Consider the following 23,843-nt stretch of genomic DNA (forward strand, 5'->3'; position numbering starts at 1 on the left):
GTAGCTATTCTGCTTCAGATAAAGCTCCCAATTGGGGGATAGTTATCTATTGGTAGCAGGGTTGGCTGGTTTTTTATAATAATTTGGTTGGTAGCTATTCTGCTTCAGATAAAGCTCCCAATTGGGGGATAGTTATCTATTGGTAGCAGGGTTGGCTGGTTTTTTATAATAATTTGGTTGGTAGCTATTCTGCTTCAGATAAAGCTCCCAATTGGGGGATAGTTATCTATTGGTAGCAGGGTTGGCTGGTTTTTTATAATAATTTGGTTGGTAGCTATTCTGCTTCAGATAAAGCTCCCAATTGGGGGATAGTTATCTATTGGTAGCAGGGTTGGCTGGTTTTTTATAATAATTTGGTTGGTAGCTATTCTGCTTCAGATAAAGCTCCCAATTGGGGGATAGTTATCTATTGGTAGCAGGGTTGGCTGGTTTTTTATAATAATTTGGTTGGTAGCTATTCTGCTTCAGATAAAGCTCCCAATTGGGGGATAGTTATCTATTGGTAGCAGGGTTGGCTGGTTTTTTATAAAAATTTGGTTGGTAGCTATTCTGCTTCAGATAAAGCTCCCAATTGGGGGATAGTTATCTATTGGTAGCAGGGTTGGCTGGTTTTTTATAATAATTTGGTTGGTAGCTATTCTGCTTCAGATAAAGCTCCCAATTGGGGGATAGTTATCTATTGGTAGCAGGGTTGGCTGGTTTTTTATAATAATTTGGTTGGTAGCTATTCTGCTTCAGATAAAGCTCCCAATTGGGGGATAGTTATCTATTGGTAGCAGGGTTGGCTGGTTTTTTATAATAATTTGGTTGGTAGCTATTCTGCTTCAGATAAAGCTCCCAATTGGGGGATAGTTATCTATTGGTAGCAGGGTTGGCTGGTTTTTTATAATAATTTGGTTGGTAGCTATTCTGCTTCAGATAAAGCTCCCAATTGGGGGATAGTTATCTATTGGTAGCAGGGTTGGCTGGTTTTTTATAATAATTTGGTTGGTAGCTATTCTGCTTCAGATAAAGCTCCCAATTGGGGGATAGTTATCTATTGGTAGCAGGGTTGGCTGGTTTTTTATAATAATTTGGTTGGTAGCTATTCTGCTTCAGATAAAGCTCCCAATTGGGGGATAGTTATCTATTGGTAGCAGGGTTGGCTGGTTTTTTATAATAATTTGGTTTTTTTAATAAACTAAAAATAATTCCAAAATGTTTGTACATTTTCTTACCGAAATGATTACATTTCTAAATCAACTAGGCTAATACCCAAGGCACCACCGTAGGAGGGTGGTGGCAACTGGCAAGCCCTGCATGCCACGCGATCGAGCCAACAGCTCTCTACACTAACTATTACCGTTAACCTCAACAAGTTTTTATGGAAGGGGAAACCGAAGAGCTCGGGGGAAAACCGAGAACTTGCGAACTCAACGCGGAAGGAGTTGTTCCGAGTTTTCTCCCAGTGCCACCAGCTGGGATCGAACCCGGCTCCTCTTGCTGCGAGGCGAAAGTGCTAACCACTCCGCCACCCCACCTCAGAAGGTGACCACATTTCCTATAATTTCAATACCTTACTATAAATTCCTTAGGTTTTCACATGTAGTATAACCCGAAAACATTCCGTCGTCGTGTACCCTTCTTTATCCTATATTTCACTTTATTTTATCTACTGTTTTTCGATAAGAATCCGGTATTTATACAAAATCAAAATTGAAACCCAAACTAAAACTTTGTTCTGGTCACGTGAGGCTGGTAATAAGCTTCGTGCGTAGTTTAAACTTTGGTCAGAAGTATCGCCGCCTACCAACTGAGTTTTAAAAGGCCTTATAAGTCGCTGGATGACTTAGGCCTATAGTGGTGACTTGGGTATTAGCTTAGGTGATTATTATTGTTATTATTATTATTATTATTATTATAATTATGAGTTAACTTTTCAGTTAAAGAACATTCATATTTAAAAGTCGTCTACTATTTCTTCACACATTTGGTTGACAGGTATTAAAGTATATGGTGCTATCTTTTCTAAGCTCGAAGCCTGTAATACTTGTTATATTTTGAAATTACTGTTTAACTAAAGAGTAACTCTCTTGTAAACAACAAAACATTATTTTAATTAACACAACAAACCCGTACATTAAACTTTCTATTCGGTGGAGTAACTCTCTCTCTTTTTTTTAGTGCTGCCAACTCGTGCACATTATATTTCCTATTTTAAATTAAGAGTAGATACTAATAAGCAGATGCTAGCGCCATCTGTCATTAAGTTCAAGAATTATATACAAACACTACAATACTCATGTTAATTTTTAATTGATTAAACAAAAGCGAAAAATAGATTAAAAGTAAAATCAGAAGAAAATAGGGGGAAGTACGTTTCTAGTCAGCTTTGGAAAGGCGTCACTTTTCACGAATTTTCGCGCCAAAACGGTTTGGCGGGAAATCGCGGATGAATACATCGTTTAAAAAATCAATTTTTCTTAAATAGAACAATTGTAACATAATGTCCTTCTCATTCTCTGCTAATTGAGCTAAGGCGTATTTGCTTTCGTCGTTTATAGCCGAGTTGAATCAAAACAAAAGTGGAACTACTTTTTCAGTTTGGTTTATTATGCGTAAAAAGGCATTTTCGTGGGTCACACGACGACTTCTAAGGCTCAAAGCTACAGATACGTACTTCCCCTATTTTCTTCTGTTGATAGTGAAATCTGTGCTAACTTCATTTTATGTAGCCCGTCTTGTTTGTCTGCAACGGAGAGAGATGTCGGAACATCTTCGTCGGGGAAGAAATAAATCGCTTTGAGCGTGACGAAAAATTAAGATGTCGGTGACTGTGGTGGCATGGAAGCGGGTGGGGGGTGGGGGATTTGCAATCTGGGTCTCGCGCTTCGAAGGGTCCCTGTCTTTGTCGTCGCCAATGGACACTCTTCAGTGGCCCTCCCAACGCGCCTTCTTTTTCGTCCTCCGAAAATCTCTCGGATAAGATAAAATGAAGAGACACTTTCAAATTGGACCACCAGAAAATTGGCCGACTGTCACTTAAATTTATACAGGACGATCGCGGATGGAACTTAATTGCTTGGCCACGCGGCCACGCCTTCACGCATTTTGCTTCATATTCCGTTGCTTTTCGTTAAATAATAATAGTTGTAAGTGTTTTCTTATCGTTAGATGGTGAAACATTTTTTCTAAAGATAAGTGAGAGCAGAAATATATAAATATAAGTATTTGGGCCTCAAACTTGCTTATGTTATTTGTTTGAAACAGGTACAGCTCCATCTGATTGTTTAAAGTATGTTTCGAAAGCAAAAACAATTCTAACACGATTAGTTTACATATCAGTAAATATCGCTATACTTACAAGAAGATTACCCGAGGTGTTTATTGCCAATTTTGTTCAAAGTCAGGCGTAATGTAAACCTATATAAGATATAAAATTTCCCAAAAGGAGACGTTGCACTACCCATTCGATTTGCCATAGCAACCGAAAATGTTTTTGACCACTTAAAACAAAAATAAGATTTTTTACTTATTTTACCCAAACATTCTTACAATTTTACCCCCAAAATTTCCAATTTACCAAACTTTATGAAATTTACCTAAATGTGTTACAAATTACCATTTCGTGATTTTAAAATTTAAAAAAAAAGATTTTGTGAAACCGAGAAAATCCCATGCTATTTTAATTGGAGATTTTGGTTTTAAGTGGTCAAAAAAATTTTCGGTTGCCATGGCAAATCGAATGGATAGTGCAACGTCTCCTTTTGGGTAATTTCATATCTTATGTAGGTCTACATTACGTCCAAATTTTAACGGAATCGGCAATAGACACCTCGGGTACTCTGCTTGATATGTAATTTTGTATATTTAACTTTGTCAGGCGGAGTGACACACGTGGTAAATTTCTAGCCGTGATGCGGTGATCCTCGATTGGTTGGATTAACGCAATATGCACTTTCTTCCGCGTTAACTATATTCACCATTTTCACGCACCTAGCAGTGATTGTTCCTGGTGATTTTGAAAATATCATCCCATTACAATCATCCTACAGGCCGGGCCACCGCGAGCGTAACAATTGAATAAAACTATTCATTTTCGGGAAGAAGTATACCGTCCCGAGTCGGGCCCCTGTGGCTGCACGGGCCCTGTGCTCCTGGAAAATATTAATTTCGGGCCAAAATAGGCGTAACAATTGGATATAGCTATACATTTTAGGGGTGAAATAAACCTAGTTGTTTCCAAATCGGGCCCCAAGGCTGCTTCCTTCCCCTCTTGTCGGGCCTGCCTACAGCTGCTTCTGTGTTGAAGATATTTCTACAGGTTTTGCTTTACCCATTTATCGGTTAACCATTTGTATGAAGTGCCTCTAAATAACTGCCTCGCGCGTAGTTAAAAGCGTTTACCCACTTCCTACCTGAACTCCGAACAAATCACCTCCACAGTTACCATGGTAACCAACTAAAGATGAGACTACTGCCAACTTTATTGACGGGTTGTTCGCGCAAAAGCACATTATCAAAGTTGGCCGTGTTACAACGATACAGCGGCAGATGGAGGCCGATTTTTCGGAAGTCACGTGTTCGAAGTGGGTAATCGCTTTGTTACCAAACCGTCAATCAGAAAGATCGAATTTAGATTACGAAGTTCAATATTATCTTTGATTTGGTACACTCTTAAAAAAGGTTGTTTTAATGGTATATTAAGGGTGTAATATCTGTAAAAAAACACTCTTTAATGTTAATTTAAACGCCCTAAAGGGATTTTTATTGTCCCAAATTAAAAACTTGAAAAGGTGTAAAAAGGGTGTTATATTACCCCGTAAATAAGGTGATTTAACACCTGGTAGGGTGTAACTCCCTTAAGGCAGTAGTTTAGTACCCTAAAAGGAGTATTTTAACACTTTAAAGGGAGTATTGTAGCACCCTTAAGGCAGTAGTTTAGTACCCTAAAAGGAGTATTTTAACACTTTAAAGGGAGTATTGTAGCACCCTTAAGGCAGTAGTTTAGTACCCTAAAAGGAGTAGTTTAAAACTTTAAAGGGAGTATTGTAGAACGCTGAAGGGGGTAGTGTAACACCCTGAAGGGAGTCGTTTGGTACCCTAAAAGGAGTAGAATATAACCCTGAAGGGAATAGGTTTATACCACAAAATGTATAACAAAGTAACCAAAACGGTGGACCTAAGCATCCCAAACAGTGTAAATAAACACCCTAGCAGGAAAACTGATTTTTAATGTGTGGAATAACATCCTATATAAACCTGTTAAGGTGTTAAATATGGGACAAGAAAAAACCCTTAAAGGTTTAAGAGTGTATAAGTAAAAGTAAAATTACGTTCAATGATTTAGTAAAGCGAAACGTGAACCACGTCCGATCAAGACGTTTCCGCCCCACTAAGCGTTGACATACTCTCGATTTGGTCGCAGCTACGCCCGGTTTGTTCGAAAATTACCGCTATCTCGCCAATAAAGCGGTTAATGCCTCGATATCCGCACCTCAATTATCCATTTTAATATGGCGATCGGCCATGACAGTATGGACGACCCTAGACAGTACCGTCAGCGCATACCCGCCTTCGCCAAAAACAGTGATGTTCTGAGCTATTTCGGGAACGTACTTCCTCCAATCACAGAACGTATTTTCGAAGCATTTTTTGAGGAAAAACGTACTTTTCGATTTTCCACTTAATACGCCATCTATGAACCAAATTTTCTTCCGTTTTTAAACGTCAAAAGATTGAATGCCCTTGAAAACAGGTTGAAGGTCGCTTTCAAAAGAGGGTCATACAAGAGGAATTCGGTGGTGAAATTAGACCACATACTATTTATAAAACTTTCTACGAACCCCAAAAAGTTCAAACGTACTAAATATATTTTTAATTTGAAAGGTTTTACCTGCCACGGCTTTAGAATTTAAAATAAAATAAAAAGACTGGATACTCCATGGTCCCTTTTCAAGCCAAGGATTTTATAAATATATAAATTTTAGCCATGAAGTATCCAGTCTTTTTATTTTATTTTAAATTCTAAAGCCGTGGCAGGTAAAACCTTTCAAATTAAAAATATATTTAGTACGTTTGAACTTTTTGAGGATTTTATAAATATATAAATTTTAGACATGAAGTATCCAGTCTTTTTATTTTATTTTAAGTACTAAATATATGCCAAAAAATATCAAAACGTATTTTCGTATCATAAATTTTTCCAAACGTACTAAATACGATTAAATATAAAACGTACTTTCGTACTAAAAATTTATTAAGTACAAATGTACCGCTCGGAACATCACTGGCCAGAAACTCGAATCGAAGAGCCAAAACGGGCGTCAAACGTGAGAGCGTCCGATACCTCGTTTCGGCTGGGTCCCGCCATAAATTAAATATCCGGAGATGGAGACGCGCCCGGCCAAATGAGTTACAACTGGAGGGCCTCCAAATTAGCCTAATTAACACCGAAGCTAATTTAGGTTTCACACGTCCAGGGCGCCAACGCGTAGGGCGTTAATCCGCACCCCTCCCGCCAATCCGAGCCCCGCGTAAAGCCAAGGTCCGCGCGTTTCTCAATCCCATCCATTAGTAGTTATCACGGCCGATCAATGGCTAAAGCTGAAGCAGTTTGCCGCCAAAAATTGCGCTCTTCCCTCGGTTTCGATCCGGAATGGACCCGGCCACTTTTAGACTGCAGCCCTTTCAACCGGAGAGGTCGAGCGTTGGAGTGCAAATAAGGACAGCAGTCTTCCGCAGCGCCGCCACCGTTGCTTCGCTACGATCTTGGTCTTCTTCTTCTTCAGCAGCGTCGTTTTTCCGCTATATCGCGCGCTCTTTATCTGTCTTTTTTTACTTATCTCTCGAGTAGAACAGAAAGTCGCGATATGCGCACGCGTTTCGGACGCTCGAGCTCTTAACTAATCGCCCCTGTAGGCTGTTTATCCGCGACTTCAGGATAAGGATTTTAGCTGGTACGTGCGATTTCTTTGGTTTTGTATTCGTATTTGTGTGCTTTATTGCCGCTTACCCGATGGAACGCGATTTTGGGGGTCCGTCACTGTGACTTGGCATATGGCTCTGTACGGAGTTTGTTTGTTGAAATTTTGTGGGTCATTTTACAATAGGTAACGCTAGGCTTAATTTGGGAACCACCGCGTGCGAGCACGTGTTGTTTATAGCACGCGCTTGCGGGCGTTCTTTTATATTTGAGAAATGGAAGTTGATACATGGGTCACGTAGTAATTGACAAGAATACGTTTTTTGTTACTTTAATTTTAAATAACCGTATTATATTTAAATAATAACATCTTTATTAGATAATTTATTCCTTTGGAGAAGCTGATCGGCTCAAACTAATTATTATTATTAATAGTATAGCTATTATTATCATTTTAATTTAAAATACACCCGTGAATTGTTTATTAATCGAAGAAAATATTTCAGTGATGCTCCAATTTTATTTTTTCGAATGAAGATAAGGTACTAAGTGCAAATAGTTCTATTTATAAAGCTAGGAGCAACAAACACTGCACCGCACACAAGGAGAACGCAACCCGTCAAAAGTCATGCATTTTCTTGTGTACAGTTTTCATTGGTTAGATGCTTTAGCGCCTGCTGCCGGAAGGGGCTAATTCGGAAATTGTCTTCCCCCTTTTCGTAAAACGTTCAGCGTAAACGTTCGCCCAATGAAATTTGTACACCACACTGCGTTAGCGTGTTTAAAGGCTAGCTGCGTTCCCCTTGTGTTTGTTGCTCCTAGTTATAAAGTAACGTGGTCTTCTTGTTTTAACGTTACTCTTATACGTCACAGTCTCTTACTTTTACGAGTCTACGAGCGCGCGCTACAGTTGCCAGAGGAATATAGCTTTTTCTAGCGCGCGTGCCAATCGCTCGTGCGAAGAATACACTAATAAAGCTCTGTCTTGTGACGTAAGAGCAACATTTTAACAAGTTGGGTAAGACCACTTTTTATTTTATAAAATCAACCATTGTCACACCAATTTATGAAAAGTTAATGATCTAAAACCCATGTCAATAGCTACGGCTATTCTAGACGAGTGTCTTAAGGTGAAGGTTAATTTATGCCAACTTTAGATCGCGTTAAATATATTCATAATTTTCACGACATTTTATATACAAACTTGGCTAATAAAATATTAACGCCCAAAAATGGGTTTCTTAAATGACGCGTACCATAAAATCAGATTTTATTAACTTTCGTTATAATACGTTATTACGTAAAATAATAACGTGTACAACAATTTATAATTGCAATGCAACCTCTAATTCCAAGTCACTCGTCAATTTCTGCTGCTTGGTTTTGCGCTTGTTGCAGCCTACTTCTAGGGCCTAGTAGGCCACACTTTGAAGTTCTCTGGCACTCTTTTAACTCATCGTAGGAAAATGGGAAAAAAACAGGCATACTTCTTAACTCTCCCCCTACAACTCCTTTAAATTATTGCATATCCTTTTGAAACACCCTGTATATATATATATATATATATATATATATATATATCTCTCTCTCTCTCTCTCTCTCTCTCTTTCCTCAGCTAGTCAATATTATCAACGGTTCTATATCGTAAATAAAATATTTTTAAACTCCATGAAGTATCAGCCTTTTATAAAAAAATGTAATAATTCAGAGTAGTTTCGAATTTTAATTATCTGGTTTTCATTTTACCCGTATCATCTGATCCGCAATTATTAACGGAATTATTGATTCAGATAACGCAACTGTTTATTTACTTTATTGAAATATGCTATTTACGATAAGGTTAATGCTTATAGGAGCATTGAGCCTTTTCCCATTTAGCACAGCTCCAGAGGAAACAAAATTATGGCCTACAGACACTAAAATTGTAATCCTTTCATTAATAATAAGAAGGCTAATTAAATGCCACCATCCTTGTTTACACATTACTTACGATCACGTGATGTCCTTATTGGACAAATAACAGCATCGGTGGACGTAATCCCCTTCAATTTAGACTCTCTTTTTAAATGATTTCGAAATAAATTTCTCTTCAACTCCAGAGAGCCTCCAATTTGTGTTTATTTGCGTTTGCAGTCTGACAAAAGATAAATTATGCCGAGTCGCTTTACGTATCATTAATTCATTAAACTTAAAATGATTTCATCCCCGAGGGGAGCACTTCATCTCGAGCACAATAGTGGAGAAAATTATTTAAATAAACAGCGCACTTTTAAAAGCATTAAATCCAAAATCAAAAATTCGCTTCGATAAATATTTCAAACATTTACTTTTACTCCAAATCTAGACGAGTAATTTTTCTTCAAACTTCGATATTACGTTTTGTTCCGGCCTTATCTGATATTATCGCTTAACTTTACGAATGGATATTTTACCCCCAGCTTGGTTTTAGTCGACGTAACGAGGTAACCGGGTCTCGTGAGCTCCCTATAGTAATATACTTCGAAATCCATGATTTATTCGGCGTTGGAGTCATTCTCGGAAAAGGCCGGAGGATTAAGGTTTTAAAATTGCAGCGCCGCTATATTTTAGAATTCAAAGCGACTTCTATCCGATCTGACCCTCATTCTGGGGAACACGTTTATTCATTGTTGGGGCTCTAGGTTTGATACTGTGGCTGTAGGGTGCGTCGGCATGCTTTTACACTTTGTCATAGCGACGCTAGCTGAGTGTGACTCAGTAGGTTCTCCCTTAATATATTGGATGCTATGAATTTATTGCCAATTTTGACCATGACTCTCGACTGGGCTGCCCATACATCGGATTAGGTTATTGAAGTTTGGCCGGTAAAATAAGTCCAGGAAGTGAAACCGTGAAAAATTATGTATCAGTTTTATCAAATGATTATTTTTTAATAAAATTGTTAGTTCCTAGTTTTTAATAAAATGTTTATTTCATGGATTTTAGCAATATGTTTATTTTATAGTTTTTAACAAAATTTTATACAATTTCTTTTAATAAATTTACCAAATTATTATATTTCATAGTTTTTTACCAAATTATTATTTCATAGTTTTTTACCAAATTATTATTTCATAGTTTTTTACCAAATTATTATATTTCATAGTTTTTTACCAAATTATTATTTCATAGTTTTTTACCAAATTATTATTTCATAGTTTTTTACCAAATTATTATTTCATAGTTTTTTACCAAATTATTATTTCATAGTTTTTTACCAAATTATTATTTCATAGTTTTTTACCAAATTATTATATTTCATAGTTTTTTACCAAATTATTATTTCATAGTTTTTTACCAAATTATTATTTCATAGTTTTTTACCAAATTATTATTTCATAGTTTTTTAACAATTTATTATATTTCATAGTTTTTTATCAAATTGTTATTTCATAGTTTTTTACCAAATTTTTATTTCATAGTTTTTTACCAAATTATTATATTTCATAGTTTTTTACCAAATTATTATTTCATAGTTTTTTACCAAATTATTATTTCATAGTTTTTTAGCAAATTATTATTTCATAGTTTTTTACCAAATTATTATATTTCATAGTTTTTTACCAAATTATTATTTCATAGTTTTTTAACAAATTATTATTTCATAGTTTTTTACCAAATTATTATTTTGGCCTACCACCAGGGTATTTGCTTGGAAGGAAAGTAAATTTAAAGGGTGGCCGGCAGAAGAAAACCTAGGTCTTTTTTCCGAAAAAAATAAAAAAGTTTTCATTCCATGATTAGTCTAATATATTGTTTGCAAATTTCAATAAAGCGTCATTTTCGCCTATTTTTTTCGAATCTAAAAGTTACTAGTTTAAACTGATAAACATTGTAACACTTTTAATGTTTTGTCGAGGGGCTGATCACTCCGCGTAGTCGGTGTACAGAGCCGTACCTTTGACTGTACTAATGGGACTACGCGTAATCTTTGAAGTCCCTGCCTTTGGCATTGGTAATCTAAGCGTAATCCGGTGTACAGACTTTCGAAGAGTGGTTAGCCCCTCGTGTTTTGTAGTATTTTTACGGTTATTAGACATTGTATATCGATAAAAAGTTTAAAAAAAATTAAAAAACCCTTAAAAAGTAATTTATGTTTAAATTTTTTATTTTTACAATTTGTGGAAAAGTTTCCGCAATTCGGAAAATTTTCTGGAAATTTTTCCGCATTTTATTTTTCCGGAAAATTAACAACACGACAGAAAAATGAAACGCGTAACTTCGTAGGCTCGACGGAGATTCCACTGAGTTAAAAAATTTCCTACCAAACCACGGCTCAAATTATACCACCTTTTTTACTTCTCTTGGGGATGTAAAATATTGGGATATTTAATTATTTATACACCATATTTCACCATGAAATATTTTAAGAAAATCGCTATATGGTTTATTTCACGGCACACTATTCCGAAACGAGTCTAAGTGGCGTAAACGCGCTAGCTTCTCCGAGGTAGCGCCTATGATCTATCGTCCGATAAGGACAAATTAAAAAGTCATAAAAACGTTTTTTCTTAAATAACCTTATCAAAATCTAAGCAAACGATGTAAAAATGCAAATATCATTATTTATAATGTCAAAAATACCAATAACGATGAGAAAAACTATACTAGAAATCACTGTTACCTGGGTACACTACCAAAGGCAGGGATCTTTCTACGTCCTCCGGAAATATAATCCCCCAAAGATAGCGATTGCTCTTTAGAAATGTTTGCTGAGAGTAAAGTTTGATATATTGATTGACACCAAAATAAACTACAAACGTAAAAGAGCTTGTAAAATATTTACTATTTAAATAAATACCTTTTTTTACCTAAAATTCAAATTTAAAGTAACTACGTGACCTCACTATCTCGACCATTGTCATTGGTCGTAACAACGGTTTCTTCGCTAAAAAGGACATGGCAGCACTGTTATAAAATAATACATAACCAAAGACTAGCGATTGGTCAGAAAACCTTTGAGATTTCCATGTAAATTAACACGTTGATTTTCCTGTGCGAGCTTGAGTGCAAAGTCCGTAAGTTCGTTGTTGCGATTATTTATAAGTAGCACCGCTAAAACCACTGTGGACTGATCAGTTAATGAAGTTCGACGTATGAGTATTATTGTTAAATGCCGACCAATTTACTGCCCCAGGTAACAGTGATTTCGAGTATAATAGCGTGTGTAGCTCTAGCCGCTACCTATCTAGGTTTCAATTGCGAACCAAAGGGGGCGTAGCGATAGTTTTCGGTTGCGAATATTGGTTTTCAAGCTAATAACATTTGCGATACAGGGTGATGGATAGTTCATTTTTAAATTGACATAGTTTTTATTTTTGGCCCGGAAACCATGGCTTAGCCTTTTTTTATTCTACAAACAAATCTACAGTCTTGCCACAGACCACTTACCCCAAGAGGGACATGTATCGCTGTTAGTAATTTAAATTTAGCGCCATCTAGTTTTCGAAAGTAATACAACTGGAAATGAGTAGATATCTTAAGAAAATATTCCAGAAACGAAACCCGTTGTACTGCTTAATAATATATTTTAGAGCTTTAATCGAATCTTCTAAATGGCTTTATCGCTGTGATAAAATAAAACATCTGTATAAAAGCACTAAAACTTTTCCTTTTCTATTTCCGGTTTGTTAAAACTTTAAATTTGTCTTATACTCGTGTAAAGTTAATCGGAGTAGCAACTGACAGTGGCGGCGCTAGGGGGTAGGCCAGGTAGGCCACTGCCTACCTTAAAATTTTGATGGGCCCCAAAATCACCCTACAAGGGGCCCCAAATTGATCTAGAAAGGGTCTCAAAATTGTCCCAAGAGATAAAATTATTTATAAATAACAATGAAATAATTGTCGATAATGTATTTACTATTTAGAAATTTTTGAGGTATCTCCTAGTAAATAAAACCAGTTCTGTTATATTTGGACTCGTTTTACTGTTGTTAGAACTTTTTTGTACGTCAAATACATCACTACTTTATTTTATTGAAGCATTTCGTTGAGAAAAGGGGGGTCCCGGGTCGGGGGCCCATTTATTTGGTTTGCCTACCCTCGCGAAAATTCCTGGCGCCGCCACTGGCAACTGAAAAAGATAACTCATATGTTAACTTGCGTTACAAGTTGGATTTGATATAAAGACAGACCACCTACCACAAGAGGGACATGTTTCGCTGTTAGTAATATAATAAATTTTATGTCTCGAATGTGATGCGCCATAAAAATGTATTGTAGAAGCTGACTCACGCACGACTTTTTAATTTTAATTTCGTAAAATAAATAATTTTCACGCGCTCTTTTCTGTCACTTTTGAGACACTTATTTCGAGTTTGATGCGAGTCCGTCTTGGGGTAGGTGGTCCGCGGTCTAACACGCCGAAGCCCGAGAATTTCTAGAACGTGAAATTTCCCTTAACCACTTTGACAACAACGTAGACCTAAATTCTTTATAGGGTTAAGCAAAATCAATAGGGCATTTTACGGTATAAGACGAGAGTTTTGACTTAGATTTTGTAGCCGGCCGAGACAAGAGGGGGCTATAAGGAGTCAGGTGGCCCTATCTATCAAGCCGCTACTGTTAATCAGGCGTCGCTGCAAGGCGGCGTGCAGCTTGATCCCGAAAAGCGCTCGCCTTTGAGCAAAGGCAGGCTCCGTTAAGTCGAGAAGTTGCGGCGATCGACTAAGTGAAGTTGACGCGCAAATTATTCGAGTAGCGAAGGCGCGTGATATTGCCCGTTCCAAATTGTCTCTTTGCTCGGCCAAGCGCTATTGATTTTAGTGGAAACCCCGAACAGCGAGCGGGATGCGTTCTAGTTACACGGTGCCGAAATGAATGGAATTTGCGAATCCGCGCCCCGGAATATCCGAGACACATTTGCACCGCAAAATATACTAGAGCCAACTCGGCGGATCGTGTTGGACTAATGTCGTCTTTCTCCCCTTTCGCATCTGCCGCTTCGAAACCTTGTCCTTCACTTATCACGACCCTCCTCTCGCGTATACGTTTCCAACAGTCTCTGTTAGTTGTCTCCAGTAGCTGTCATTGGATTGTTGGGGCCTTTGTTATGTATTGGGCTAGTTTAACAACCATCCTAACTCCTAATGTTGGACGCTGTCGAGAAAGGCTTCAACGCTATCGCGTTAAATCATTTTCTTTCTTTAGACTGTAATCATTAGCGCCGGGCTCTGAATATAAAATCTCTGACTTGTTGTCGCGGAAATACCCAGTCGTATATCTGGTATATTTACTCGTCTGTACTATAAAATACCTTGTATCAAACAGCCTGTGGCCATTTTGGGGAGTTTACGAAGTCTCCTTACAACATTAGTTTGACTTACGACGTTAGTCTCGCTTCTAGCTCCTCATCGACTTATCTGACTTTTTCATTGAAAAACTTCATACTTATAATTGCAACTAGAAAGTACACACGAAGCTTTTTATAATACAGAGTGTCGACTAAAAAACGAAAAATAATAAATAAATTAAAAACATTTTTTTTTAATTTCAAATTTCTATGGATCATTCGTCGTGAAGGGGACATTTGAATGATCTTGAACCACGTCTTCAAGGTCATTCAAAAACTATCTCGAGAACCGTTGGGTTAAAGGATTAGACTCCAATTAGAATGTTATTATTAGTTCAAATAACTTGGATTTGACCAAATTTGACCAATCAGAAGCCGATAAATTGAAGATTAATGAATTCAGTGTTTTAATGTGACTAAATCAATAATAATCGGTTCAATAATGCCACTGTCGGCTACGATACATGCTTGAGCTCGTTAACGACGGAGTTCAATTATTCTAAAACTTTTTGTCATGACAACCATCTTACAGAAATCAGGTTCAATTCATTACCCTTCAATTTCTCGGCTTCTGATGGGTCAAATTTGGTAAAATCAAAGTTATCACTTTTGCCCTTGAAGAACTCGTAGTTCAGTGAAAGCGAGATCGCGCAGACTTTACCGTAAAATTGATATTGAATATACTGTGAGCTAGCTTTTATATTTTCTATATAAAATAACTGAAGTCCAGTATACTCGCCCACGATAACTTGTACGATTTTCTAAATCAAAATAAATCGAGGACTTTACTCAGCCTAGGGTTTGTTTATTTATTTTTTTCCCACGGATAAGTTTGTTAACTGGAATTGTTTTCGTTGGTTTGTCACTGATTTACGACCAACCTATTTCTTTCGTAATCCGGTTTTTCCTCCACTCTCACTCAGAAACGGCACAGTAGCAATTAAAAGTAGATTTTGTCCTCGATTTTAATTACATTCTCATTACCGTCCCTGTCTTTAACGTTTTAATCTATTTTTTTTCCTAGAAAAAAAGGTTTTTAAAACGCCTCGGTAAGCGACGATTGTAGAATTGTTCCACACGCAATACACCAATGTTCAGGGAAAAGTTCATTTACATGGTTGACGCTTCTATTGCCATCTACAGGTCATATTACTAGAATGATAATATCGTAACTTACTTTTAATAATTAAATAAAGCAAAATCTTATACACATTTGATTAAAATAAATTATATTAATAATCAGATAAGCTAATATTACATTACATTACATCATTTTATTTTATTTAATTTATTATATAAAAATAAATAAATGTAACACGAAATAATAATTAATATTAGTACATTAAATACTACCAATAATTAAATAAAAATAAAAAGTAAATAATAATTAAAAACTTCAATGAAGAATTTTCCAAAAATTTTATATTTAAAGTAACGATACAATATAATAGTATATAAGTATATTTGTTTAATATAAGAAAAGAAAATAAATACGAAATAATAATGAATATTAGTAAATTAAATACTACCAATAATTAAGTAAATGATAATTCGAAACTTCAATTAAATAAAATTAATTTGATTAATATAATTTAATTTAAATTAAATTAAATACTACCAATAAATAGGTAAATAATAATTCAAAACTTCAATGAAGAATTTTCCAAAAATGTTATATTTAAAGTAGCGATACAGTATAATAGTATATAGAAAGCTATTTACACATTTATATTTACGGATCTGATTACACAACGGTAAAAGTGTGGTGATATGAGCTCCATTTTCGGGTAAATTCTTACTTCTGGCACCAGGTGGCGAGATCTGTCGGATAGATTGTTAATAATCTAGGGACAAATTCGTGGGCTGATCGACCCTGGGGCTAGAAGCGTGCTTGGTGAGGGACGGGTAACGCAGGTTTTTTCTGAGTTATGAAAAGTAAGTGATGTGTCAACAGAAATCAGCTCGCTCCACTCTACCTCCGACTCTGCCGCAACTCTCTTTGATTCTGTGGCAACGTTTTCACCCTCTCGTCTTGCTATCTTTTATCTTCGCTTCTTCAAAATCCTAGCAAGCAGCTAGGATTTCTTTCAGCGGCGTAGCAACCAGGGGGACAAGGGGACAATGTCCCCTCCTGAATTTTCAACTAGGTGACAACACTTGTGTTTGCCCCCACCCCCCCCTGAAATATTGTGAATTTTGTTTTTAGAACCATTATGAAAAAGAAAAATTTGTCGTTGAAAACTTTGAACAACAAAGTAAGATCGAATTCAAATTCAACTTTCGATTTTTGGTCAAATTGAAGGAAAATTTCCAAATATTTGTCCATTTTTGTAATATCAAATACAGGGTGTTTTAAATGGTTATGCAAATGTTTTAATGAGTTGAGAAGTATGCCTGTTTTTTCCCATTTTCTTACGATGAGTTAAAAGAGTGCCAGAGAGCTTCCAAGTGTGGCCTACTAGCCCCTAGAAGTAGGCTGCAACAAGTGAACTCCATTGTTGCAGTTTGAAAGTGATGAAAAATCGCGGTGCATCACGACTTTAAATACTGTTTAAGTTTACTTTTTTACGCTGGTTACCTCGATTGGTTTACAAAGTTCTATCACACGAACCCAAACCTTAATGTTCGCGTTTCCCTGCTGCTTGGTTTTGAGCTTGTTGCAGCCTACTTCCAAGGGCTAGTAGGCCACACTTTGAAGCTCTCTGGCGCTCTTTTAACTCATCGTAGGGAAATGGAGGAAAAACAGGCATACTTCTCAACTCACCCCCTACAACCCCTTCAAATTTTTGCATAACCTTTTGCACCTCACTCGCTCGCAATGTAACACCCAAACTCAAAAACGTTCCTACGCCCCTGATTTATCATACTGGGTTTTGGTTATAATAAAGAAAAATAATAATCAGTTAGGCTAATATACCCAAGGCACCACCCTTCCAAGTCAGCTACCGACTTTTGAAGCCATTAATTCAGGTGGCCGGGTTGCAATGTATAGGAGTGTGGCGGTAAGCCCTTCATGCCACGCGAGCCAACAGCTCCCTACACTCACTATTACCGTTTACCTCTACAAGTTTTCACGGAAAGGGAATTAACCAGTGGGAGGATAACTTGCAAATTCTACGTGGCTGGAGTAGTTCAGAGTTTTTAATGTTTTTAAATGTTAGGCTAAGCTTTTTAATTCGGTTGGTTAGTCGCACGCCAGATATCCTAGACAGTACTGATGAGCTCCAAACAGGCGAAACCGGTCTACTGTTGGAAATTCTGGCTAATTTTCCTAATTTTTATTTAGATTACTACTCGAAGGCCTATTTGGTCCTAGGGTTTAGGGCTAAATGGAACCGAACCGATCAAGACAAATTGGAACCGAACCGTACCGAGAACCAATTTAAAAATTCGAGACAAAACTGTAAACAATATCAGCCTAAAGGGCTGTTAAACAAATTCGGGAAGCTATTTTTGTTTATTTTTCCATTTTCACACATTAAGAAGTAACGTAGAACACGCGACGAAATGTAAACTAGTAGTTTAGACTAAATGAAATTGAGTAATTTCTGCATTTAAAGGTTTTTCCCGTTCGATTATCGCATGTGATACTTTCGATAAGTATTCGGTTCTTTCGGTTCCGATTCTGTTCTACATGGAACCGGAACCCAACCGAAGTGACTTCGGTTTCAATTTCGTGAAACCGGAACCGAACCCTATTTGGTCCGTGTTTTGCGTCTTCATTTTATACTCCAAGGCCTATTGGTCCGAGTTTCGCTTAACGTTTTGTAATGTTTCGAAATAGGCTTTAGCTTATTTGCCACGTTTATTTGATGGACATTTATACCTTTTCATTGAATTACAGTCCATCGGTGGTTCGTATTAACTTCTATAATGGATGGCTTGAGCGTATTCGTATAAATTAATATATTCTTGGTTTGACGGAAGCGAGAAATCATGGAAACGTATTTCCATCAAATAATTATATATCCATACACTTGAGCTACGTTAATTAAAGGCTTTAAAAGTCTCTCGATGACTTAGGCCTAAGGTGGTGCCTTGGGTATTAGCCAAGCTGATTTATTTATCCACACATCAGAGGTAGAAAACGGTGTGAAAGCGGCTTTGCAATGTCTAAAGAACAGCTGTGGTGGCACTGATGATTCCCATAGAAAAGGGGAGTGGTTTACAGCCGAGAATTTCGTTAAAATATTCGTATATTCGATATTAAGACTTATCTGTTCACAATTTGCTTTTTTTTTCACCGTCTTAATAAGGAATTGTACGCGGATATAGACTAACTTCGCGAATAATATTACAAATTATCCAAGAACTTTATTGTGACAACAAATCTGGGTTTCTAAAATCCATTTTCTGGTAGGTCTATTTTCGTCAGGGTTACGAAGTGGTATTTAACAGGTGGTAAATTATGAGGTTAATAATGGTAAATAAAGTTATGGTATAAAATGGAAAAAGTGATAAATAATGGTTGATAATGGTAAATGATGGTATATAATGGTAAATAATGGTAGATAATGGTAAATAATGGTAGATAGTGGTAAATAATGGTAGATAATGGTAAATAATGGTAAATAATGGTAGATAATGGTAAATAATGGTAGATAATGGTAAATAATGGTAAATAATGGTAAATAATGGTAAATAATTGTAAATAACGTTATGGTATAAAATTGAAAAAGTGATAAATAATGGTTGATAATGGTAAATGATGGTATATAATGGTAAATAATGGTAGATAATGGTAAATAATGGTAGATAATGGTAAATAATGGTAGATAATGGTAAATAATGGTAGATAATGGTAAATAATGATAGATAATGGTAAATAATGGTAAATAATGGTAGATAATGGTAAATAATGGTAGATAATGGTAAATAATGGTAAATAATGGTAAATAATTGTAAATAACGTTATGGTATAAAATTGAAAAAGTGATAAATAATGGTAGATAATGATAAATAATGGTAGACAATGGTAAATAATGGTAAATAATGGTAAATAATATCTTTCCATGAATTATTTACAGTATTTAAAACTTAAACCTACATTTAGGGAGATAAAACCTTTAACATTTAGAACAGAATTGTAGAGTATGAAAATAAAGCTTAAGATCTTCTAAAGTTGAATTATTCCTTTTTTGAATGATTTTCTAGATTTTACATATTATTATATAATATAAACCAACATTTCCCATTATTTACCATTAATTACCACTATTTACCATTATTTACCGGTTGTATGCGCAATATTCGAAAGTGACTTGCTGCCATTAGCGATTTCTGTCAGCTAATGAATTTAAAAATACGCACTACGTCTTACATTAGACGTTATTTAAGCTCCACCCGTTTTGCCAGGTACGTAAGGAGCACGGTGGAAATAAAGCCTTCGACATTCCAAGTGTATATGTATATAATTTCCTTTTTTTCCGCGAAACAACCTACATTTAACGCGAAATGTCCGATCCAATTATATTAAATCCCACGCAAAGAAATAAGAAAATTGAACCAATAACAATTCTTGGAAACACTTTTAAAAATCCAATAACTGTATTAAATTAAATGGTCACTATTCAATAAAAACTAACGTCTCTAGAAAATAGTTCGACCTAATTTTATTGCCTTTGTTCGTCCTAAGCCACACACCCAACATCATTATAATATAAACTTTGGGAACTTTCCATTCTGAAAAAAGCGGTGCGTTTGGTATTTAAGGCGGAATTTTTGCCGGTTCGAATCATTAGTTGATTGGCGAGAAAGCTTTTTCGATTTATCTTTCTCTCCGTTTCAAAGTTCTTTTTATGGTTACTCGAGTAGGGGCGAACAGTCGTAAATTTTCGGTTTTTGTGGACAAGAGTAACGCTCGCTTTTGGGCTGCCTTTGTCGGCCCATTACTATTCTCTGTCCATGGTTGACTCCCGGTTGGTTTTAGGCGATAACGTTTCGCCAGAAACCTGGATACCCTATCAGCCCTGAGTTGGCTCGCCTTTTTACCACTCCCGCGAGTCCAGTTTGACCGAAAGAGACGCACTCCGTCTTCGCGTGATTCGTTTCAACAAAAGCAAAAACGTGACCGGACCTCTTGACCGACCCTCTTTCGATTCGGGATGAACCGCTCAACGGGGCTGTCAACTTATTCGCTTTCTAGCCCTATTGGGCGGGATTTGGTCATTAGTTTTGGTTGTACGAATAGGCGGTAGCATAAATTGTTTTCATCTTAGCTTACTCGTTAAAAAAATCCCGGAAATACGTCATAGCACTGCCAACTTCTATAACGCGCTAAAGCGATCGGGGTTGGCCGTGGTCAAAACATAGGGGCCTAATTTAAAAAGGTGTTCTTGTCTAAAGTCTTTCATTTTTTAATAATTTTCTAGTCAGAGACTTAACATCACTATCACAAAAATTAATCTTTTTTCTATTAAAAAAGTAAAAATATTTAAAAACAAAACTTACCTCAAAATTTTAACTTTCTATAAAAGTGAAAATTTTGAATATTTATTTAATGGAGCTGGAAGTCGCTGATTAACGGTAGACTTTAAAGCAAATTTTATAACCACGTGATTATTTTTAAAGGTTTCTACCGTTTGATGGCGCTCAAATGTTTCCCGAAACAAATTTGACCTAGTATACCTTATGCTATCGCTTGTTCAATAAAATGTACAAAATTGGACAATGTCTCTAATTACGGAACATTTATTATTTACAGAAAAATAAAATGTGTTTACCAACACTTTTTAAAATGGTATTTACCGAAAAATGTTACCATCGTTTCACTGAACCGGGGTAAATTGCGTGGGAGGGTGGTGGCAAGCCCTTCATGCCACAAATTACAAATTATTCGAAAATGTTCCAATTCACTGAAAATTCAATAAAATTATAACCTTAATTACTTTTATTTAAAGTGTAATATTTATTTATAAATTATTTAAAACAAAAAGTTAAATACCTTTTTTTAAGATAAAACTCCATATTTATGTTGCATCAACGAAATTCACATTTCTGACGCTAGGTTTAAAAAACTTAGAAGAAACTGGCGCTAGTTACGGTACAAAATTAATTTTCGAAGTAGTGAATACTTCCTTTAAGGGGGAAGAATACAGTAAAAGCCTCTTTTTCGTTCAAGCTGAACGTTTCTGTTTTAACAATGACATAATTGTATTATATTTTTCTTATTAGGCTGAACCTTCCTCTAGTGCTTAAAATAATTTTGATAATTCTAATATTAATAGTTAACGAGATATAAGGTCCTAACTAAAGGGTAGTTTGGGCGCTTGCCCAACTTGTTTAGCTCCGGGGGTCTGAATTAAAACGTAATAACTTAATTACTTTTAAATTTAAAATTGTAAACATTATTTGTCACTAAACCAGAGGCTGTTCTACACTTGAATATAAATTTTTATAAGTTAAAATACGAAATTAAAAGAGTTCAGCTTGAAATAGCGCGAAAGTAGACAATGGCCACTGTAGTCTTCCCCCTTAAGTTTAAAGAAAAGACCAAAAAAATGTGCTCTAAAAGCTAGAGTGTCGGCGGGTTTTGATTCGACAAGAAAGCGGCAACACTGCCACTTAGTTTTAGTCTGGATTGTAAGCGCTAAAAGGGGGCGCTGCGGCCATAAAAGCGAGTCGGTTTTTATTCTAACATTCCGCCGTCTTTAATTTCATCGGCTCTTTTCTCTGTTCATTTGGAAAATGCATCGGCGGAGACGTCGTTCTTTCTAGCTTTCGAAGCCGCGTTTTCGGACGGACAAAACGTTTTAATGTTTCGCAAGAACTCGGCCGCGACCGCGCTAGAGTATTTTTCTCTTTCTTTCGGTGCTGGTATTTATTGCGAAAGGGGTCGAGGGAAAAGCCGCTTGTTTTTATTAGCTGGTGGCGCTTTTTGGCTTAATAGCCTTCAGGACTGCATTGTTGCCGAGGGGAAAGCGAGGGGGTCAAAGGGGTATCGTTTGATCTTATTGCCCTCGGCTGCACTCCCTTTTGTGACCGACACTGTACCCCTACATCGTACACTTTTTTTCTCTCGCGCTCTTCCAAAAAAAAAAACGGGAGCAAAGAGGTCTGGTCATTTTACTCGTATTACTCCGAGACTAACTTTCCATATTTTATGATGTTGTTCAATCTATATTTTTACCATTTAGTCCCTTTAATTTAATTTTGTAGGTAGGTTATGAAATTGAAAAATAATGTAGCCGACTCTAATATTTAGGTAAAAAATAATTAGGGTTATTTATTTTATTTATTTTATCAAAAATAATATAGACCTCGTACAATAGTATCGAAATCACTGCCTGACGTGGAGTCTATAGCGTTTACCCATTTTCAGCGGGAACTCCGAAAAATCAGCTCCATAGTTACCATGGTAACCAATTATAGATAGCAACCGATGGAGACCGATTTTTCATTGGCCACTGGCCGGAAGTGAGAAATCGCTTCGTTACAAAACCGTCAATCAGTGAACTCTCTGAATTCGAACCTAGCTTGGAATGCTTATCGCGGCAGATTTTCGTCTCGATGTTTCTAACGGTTCTTTTGACGTCACTATATTAACTTAACAAACAACAACGTGAGAGGGGAGAGCGCGCAAAGGGGATTTTTCTCTCGCAGGCGGGGCCAAAGCCGTCAGAGTGATCTTACCACGCGCGATACGGCATGATAAGCATTCCAAGTAGAGGTATGGATTCCGAATTATATTGATTTCGAAAGTCAGTGGATTAAAACTAACATTACTTTATCCTTACTTCATAACGTCGTCTGTTCCGTCGAATTCCCTTAAGCTTGGAAGAGTCGTAGATATGAAAATGGACCGTGGCGACATCAGAGGGTAGGCAAGGTATGCTATGGCCTACTTTTAAGGGGCCCCCCAAATTCGGACAAAGGGGGCCCAAGATATCTGAAATAAGTGGAAACGTTTAATTGTTTTATCTTTTAAATTTAGGGGGAAAAATATTACAGAGAGCATAGGGAACTAACACTCCGTAGCATTGGCTGTGGCCGCCATGTTGGATAATTTTTTTTCAATAGGAAAACGCATGGGTGACGTCGTGTGACGCAGAACTGTTAGTTCCCTATAGAAATGAAAATTTTGAGAAGTAATGACTATATTTTCCTAGCTTTACGAAATGAAAAGGAGACCCAAAATCCCGAGATGGGCCCCAAAAACAGGGGGCCTCTCTTATATTTAAGCTGTCTTACCCAAAAACCCAGGCTCTGCCACCTAGGAGCACGCAACCCGTCAAAAGTCGTGCATTTTCTTGCGTACAATTTTCCTTGGTTAGACGCTTTACCGCCTGCTGCCGTCGGAAGGGGAAAATCTGGAAATTGTCTTCCTCCCCGCCCGTAAAACGTTCAGCGTAAAGGCTCGTCCAATGAAATTTGTACACAACACGGCGTTAGCGTGTTTAAAGGCTAGCTGCGTTCTCATTGTGTTTGTTGCTCCTAGCTGCCACTGACTACGGACCTGACGTCATTATGACGTATAGGAAGTAGTGGTGTGCTTCCCCCCCCCCCCTCCGAAAGATAGTTTTAATACACTGAGTGAAACTGAATCATATTATACTTGGCCAACTTGTTAGCAATTCTCTTTTCCTTCTTGGAAAAGCCGTTCAATTTTATGTATCTTCCCCGATGAACCTT

At 36.7% G+C, this 23,843-nt stretch overlaps 1 long non-coding RNA gene across 1 annotated transcript in view; it reads left to right on the forward strand.

The window, feature by feature from the left end:
• Positions 1-6,916: 6,916 nt before the first annotated feature.
• LOC149943650 (uncharacterized) overlaps positions 6,917-23,843 on the forward strand; it is a 278,012-nt gene continuing 261,085 nt past the window's right edge. Inside the window, exon 1 of the long non-coding RNA XR_016481060.1 lies at positions 6,917-6,938. This is a non-coding gene — a long non-coding RNA (uncharacterized LOC149943650). The remainder of the gene's footprint in view (positions 6,939-23,843) is intronic.

Source organism: Leiobunum rupestre, chromosome 5 (assembly GCF_980474605.1).
Source record: "Leiobunum rupestre chromosome 5, qqLeiRupe1.1.hap1, whole genome shotgun sequence".
Classification (NCBI taxonomy): Eukaryota; Metazoa; Arthropoda; class Arachnida; order Opiliones; family Sclerosomatidae; genus Leiobunum; species Leiobunum rupestre.